Source organism: Neolamprologus brichardi, chromosome 7, assembly GCF_056152115.1.
Source record: "Neolamprologus brichardi isolate AB-2024 chromosome 7, ASM5615211v1, whole genome shotgun sequence".
Classification (NCBI taxonomy): Eukaryota; Metazoa; Chordata; class Actinopteri; order Cichliformes; family Cichlidae; genus Neolamprologus; species Neolamprologus brichardi.
This window is the reverse complement of record NC_142110.1, coordinates 17,304,580-17,310,743: the sequence shown is the minus strand read 5'-3', so window position 1 is coordinate 17,310,743 and position 6,164 is coordinate 17,304,580. Positions and strand designations below refer to the sequence as shown.

General features: G+C 35.6%; 1 long non-coding RNA gene across 1 annotated transcript; it reads left to right on the top strand.

Moving 5' to 3' along the window:
* Window positions 1-2,431: 2,431 nt before the first annotated feature.
* On the top strand, window positions 2,432-5,902 carry LOC102781705 (uncharacterized). Its single transcript, XR_436629.2, has 2 exons — window positions 2,432-5,394; window positions 5,488-5,902. It is a non-coding gene; the product is annotated as an uncharacterized LOC102781705 (long non-coding RNA).
* The last annotated feature ends 262 nt before the right edge of the window (window positions 5,903-6,164 follow it).

The following is a 6,164-nucleotide window of genomic DNA, read 5'->3' as shown; positions in this document are numbered from 1 at the left end:
GAGTCGGTCGTCCTTGAAATGCTACCAGGATAGGCAGCTGGCAGGATGAATGATGCTCTGCCTCTGTGCTCAAGTGCAGACATAGGCTTTAAGCAACCATGAGCCACTAATAAGAGAAAATTCATCAACACACAATAAAGTGGACTTGTTAGGGAGAGTTTACCTTTAGCGTTGGAATAGCTCAACTCAATATTTGTTATTAAATACACTTTAAAGATTCACTCTTTGTTATAAACTGGTGACAAAATCCTGATCAGACACAGTTACATACATGCATACAATACACACTACTGCTCAAAAGTTTGGGGTCAGTCAGAAAAGTTCTTGATTTTAATGTCAAATTTACTTTTATTGTTGAAGTTTATCAGTAACATTTTTTCACAGATAGGTTTGATCAAATCATTCATTGTAAATGACTTCTGATGTTTAAGGAAATATCTACACAGGTATGCAGAAACCCACTTTTACTAACAATCACTCCTGTATATTGTAATCTTAGATTGTGATTCTTTATCCAAGTGTATCAGATCAGATGGATAATATATGAGTAGAAAAACCTTTCTACAAAGAATAAGCCATTCCAGATGAAAATAGCAGAGCTCAGGTTTTCTGCAACTGAATTTCAGAATCTGAAAAAAATTGCTGTCATCAAAAGAAGTATTACATTTAGAAAGCTTGGGGTCCTGAGCAATGACTTTTTGGGTTCAAGAGGATGAAAACCTGTTGGAGTGTGTGCTAATGTCTATAGAAAAAGGTTTTATACAACTGGATGTGTCACTCTCTTTTCAGGACAGAACAAATTTGATCTAATCATATTAGAAATGTTGTGTTTCAGACACAGATGTTGCTACATTTACTATTTTTCTATTTTTGGAACGAGTATAAAATTTTTTAGAAGGATAAGGGTTTTTATATATGAAACTTGGAACACAAACTGAAGATTTCTTACACTGTGGTGTGTAACTCCCTTTGAACAAAAGTGCAAACTGGGTCCAGTTGCATGCTCAATCATCCAGGTAACCAAATCCCAAACGGTTGTTTTTGTTAGATAAGATAAGATAAGATAAGATAAGATAAGATAAGATAAGATAAGATAAGATAAGACTTTATTGATCCCACAGTGGTGAAATTTTGCGTTACCTCAGCTCAGGTACAGATAGCAGAAGGAAAATACAAAAAATACAAATAAATACAAACAAATATAAAATAAGTAAGATAATACACTATATACACAGAGTTTATCTGGACGTAGCGTTTTCAGTGTCATCCAAGTGACTTCTTCGGCCTGAGTGACGGAAGAAGTCACTTGGATGAGTGACCAAACGTTTCTCCCATTGGAAACGCTACATCCAGATGGGTCCAGTTAGATTAGGAAGAGAAACTCTGGTGATTCAGACACTATTGATGCAAAACTGATCATTTCTTTTATCACTGTAGTCGTTTTAATCTGTGCTAATATCTTTGTAAAAAGATTTTTTGACTGAGAAGTTGGGCTGTACACATGAAAATCTGACATTAGATCAGATAATGTACCGCTGTAACACAGGAGGTATTACTGCTGAAAATGGGCCTCTGTGTACCTGTGTAGATATTCCATTCAAACTCATTCATGATTTATGATCAATGTTACTGTTAAACATTTACATTTCTTGACATAATCAGGAGCGACTAAACATCAAACCAAATTTGACTGTATTTACAAAACAAGACGTTTCTGATTCACCTCAAACTTTTGAGCTGTATGGTTTTTGATGACAGCAGATGGTATCAGAGTATCAGGACAGGGAGAGACTGTTAAAAAGTTATGAGCTGTCTTGCTGCAGAGAAAGTGGAGTCGGTTGTCCTTGAAATGCTACCAGGATAGGCAGCTGGCAGGATGAATGATGCTCTGCCTCTGTGCTCAAGTGCAGACATAGGCTTTAAGCAACCATGAGCCACTAATAAGAGAAAATTCATCAACACACAATAAAGTGGACTTGTTAGGGAGAGTTTACCTTTAGCGTTGGAATAGCTCAACTCAATATTTGTTATTAAATATACTTTAAAGATTCACTCTTTGTTATAAACTGGTGATCAGACACAGTTACATACATGCATACAATACACACCACTGCTCAAAAGTTTGGGGTCAGTCAGAAAAGTTCTTGATTTTAATGTCAAATTTACTTTTATTGTTGAAGTTTATCAGTAACATTTTTTCACAGATAGTTTTGATCAAATCATTCATTGTAAATGACTTCTGATGTTTAAGGAAATATCTACACAGGTATGCAGAAACCCACTTTTACTAACAATCACTCCTGTATATTGTAATCTTAGATTGTGATTCTTTATCTGAGTGTATCAGATCAGATCGATAATATATGAGTAGAAAAACCTTTCTACAAAGAATAAGCCATTCCAGATGAAAATAGCAGAGCTCAGATTTTCTGCAACTGCATTTCAGAAACTGAAAAACATTGTTGTCATCAAATGAAACATTACATTTAGAAAGCTTGGGGTCCTGAGCAATGACTTTTTGGGTTCAAGAGGATGAAAACCTGTTGGAGTGTGTGCTAATGTCTATAGAAAAAGGTTTTATACAACTGGATGTGTCACTCTCTTTTCAGGACAGAACAAATTTGATCTAATCATATTAGAAATGTTGTGTTTCAGACACAGATGTTGCTACATTTACTATTTTTCTATTTTTGGAACGAGTATAATATTTTGTAGAAGGATAAGGGGTTTTATATATGAAACTTGGAACACAAACTGAAGATTTCTTACACTGTGGTGTGTAACTCCCTTTGAACAAAAGTGCAAACTGGGTCCAGTTGCATGCTCAATCATCCAGGTCACTAAGTCCCAAAAGGTTGATTCTGTTAGATAAGATAAGACAAGATAAGACAAGATAAGATAAGATAAGATAAGATAAGATAAGATAAGATAAGATAAGATAAGATAAGATAAGATAAGATAAGATAAGATAAGACTTTATTGATCCCATAGTGGTGAAATTTTGCGTTACCTCAGCTCAGGTACAGATAGCAGAAGGAAAATACAAAAAATACAAATAAATACAAACAAATATAAAATAAGTAAGATAATACACTATATACACAGAGTTTATCTGGACGTAGCGTTTTCAGTGTCATCCAAGTGACTTCTTCGGCCTGAGTGACTGAAGAAGTCACTTGGATGAGTGACCAAACGTTTCTCCCATTGGAAACGCTACATCCAGATTGGTCCAGTTAGATTAGGAAGAGAAACTCTGATGATTCAGACACTATTGATGCAAAACTGATCATTTCTTTCATCACTGTAGTCGTTTTAATCTGTGCTAATATCTTTGTAACAAGGTTTTTTGACTGAGAAGTTGGGCTGTACACATGAAAATCTGACATTAGATCAGATAATGTACTGCTGTAACACAGGAGGTATTACTGCTGAAAATGGGCCTCTGTGTACCTGTGTAGATATTCCATTCAAACTCATTCATGATTTATGATCAATGTTACTGTTAAACATTTACATTTCTTGACATAATCAGGAGCGACTAAACATCAAACCAAATTTGACTGTATTTACAAAACAAGACGTTTTTGATTCACCTCAAACTTTTGAGCTGTATGGTTTTTGATGACAGCAGATGGTATCAGAGTATCAGGACAGGGGGAGACTGTTAAAAAGTTATGAGCTGTCTTGCTGCAGAGAAAGTGGAGTCGGTTGTCCTTGAAATGCTACCAGGATAGGCAGCTGGCAGGATGAATGATGCTCTGCCTCTGTGCTCAAGTGCAGACATAGGCTTTAAGCAACCATGAGCCACTAATAAGAGAAAATTCATCAACACACAATAAAGTGGACTTGTTAGGGAGAGTTTACCTTTAGCGTTGGAATAGCTCAACTCAATATTTGTTAACAAATACGCTTTAAAAATTCACTCTTTGTTATAAACTGGTGATCAGACACAGTTACATACATGCATACAATACACACTACTGCTCAAAAGTTTGGGGTCAGTCAGAAAAGTTCTTGATTTTAATGTCAAATTTACTTTTATTGTTGAAGTTTATCAGTAACATTTTTTCACAGATAGTTTTGATCAAATCATTCATTGTAAATTACTTCTGATGTTTAAGGAAATATCTACACAGGTATGCAGAAACCCACTTTTACTAACAATCACTCCTGTATATTGTAATCTTAGATTGTGATTCTTTATCCAAGTGTATCAGATCAGATCGATAATATATGAGTAGAAAAACCTTTCTACAAAGAATAAGCCATTCCAGATGAAAATAGCAGAGCTCAGGTTTTCTGCAACTGCATTTCAGAAACTGAAAAACATTGTTGTCATCAAATGAAACATTACATTTAGAAAGCTTGGGGTCCTGAGCAATGACTTTTTGGGTTCAAGAGGATGAAAACCTGTTGGAGTGTGTGCTAATGTCTATAGAAAAAGGTTTTATACAACTGGATGTGTCACTCTCTTTTCAGGACAGAACAAATTTGATCTAATCATATTAGAAAAGTTGTGTTTCAGACACAGATGTTGCTACATTTACTATTTTTCTATTTTTGGAACGAGTATAATATTTTGTAGAAGGATAAGGGGTTTTATATATGAAACTTGGAACACAAACTGAAGATTTCTTACACTGTGGTGTGTAACTCCCTTTGAACAAAAGTGCAAACTGGGTCCAGTTGCATGCTCAATCATCCAGGTCACTAAGTCCCAAAAGGTTGATTCTTTTAGATAAGATAAGACAAGATAAGATAAGATAAGATAAGATAAGATAAGATAAGATAAGATAAGATAAGATAAGATAAGATAAGATAAGACTTTATTGATCCCAAAGTGGTGAAATTTTGCGTTACCTCAGCTCAGGTATAATTTAGAAGGATAAGGGGTTTTATGTATGAAACTTGGAACACAAACTGAAGATTTCTTACACTGTGGTGTGTAACTCCCCTTGAACAAAAGTGCAAACTGGGTCCAGTTATGTATTGGTGCATGCTCAATCATCCAGGTAACTAAATCCCAAAAGGTTGATTCTGTAAGATAAGATAAGATAAGATAAGATAAGATAAGATAAGATAAGATAAGATAAGATAAGATAAGATAAGATAAGATAAGATGTGTCTGGTGATTCAGGGCTTGTGTGTGTATTTTTTGTTTTTCTCGCGCTGACAATCCTCACAGGTCCTCTGGCCCATGATTCTTGATTGTATATTCTTCTGTATATAATGTTTGTTGTGTTCTCTCCCTTTTCTTCCATCTCCCTGCTTGTGGTTATGTGAGCTCATGGAAGTTTTGGGTTGCCGGAGGGATCCTCCTATGAGTCCCTAAGTGTTCCCGCACTGGAAGCTGCCACACCAGCCGTCACTAGCTGCAGCTGAGGGCCGCGTTTGGTGCGCACTTTTTTACCGTAGACTAATGTGCGTGAAAGGCTTCGCTTCAGTGGATTGCCTTTTCATTGTGTATATCTGTTTGTGTCTTGCCAGGAGCTGGAAGCAGAGCACGTTTTCTCATGGGAGTAGAGTCACGGTGTGGGAAGAAGAGTTTTGGAGTTGCCTTTTCACCTTTTGGACATTCTGTACTGCATTTTGTCACTCACCTAAGTGACTTCTTCAAAATCAGTGACTCCTCAATTGGACTATTCTGAATAAAAAAGGGTTTTTCATGCTGCTAGATGAGTTTTCATAGTTTAAATCCAATTCATCATCTATCATGATGTCCCAACGTTTCTGCTGTTGATAGTATTACAGTAATAGCATCAGAGGATTGTCTTGTAGGTGAGACCAGCATCACTGAATAGTATTTCAAGTTTAAAAACTTTTTTTTAATGTAAAATGAAACAAAAATAAGTCTTTTGTAAATGTATTTGGATCCAAATAAAATATATCTGTGCAAATAAAATCTATTTTTGTGGGACTTTATTTTGTGAGAAGATCATATCTGAAGCATACCTGCTAGGTCAATGAATACTGAAAATAATTTTAGTTTCTGTCTTTGTGTTAGTAACAGTGCAGAAATTTGATTGCGCTGAATGGTTTGATTCTCCCTTCACAGCTAATGTTTTTATCTTGAACTATAAAAAGAACAGAGATCATCCTTCGGTTGAGATGCTCTTTTTCTAGTCATGTGGCTGAGTCACATCACTTGTGTCAGTATGATCAGA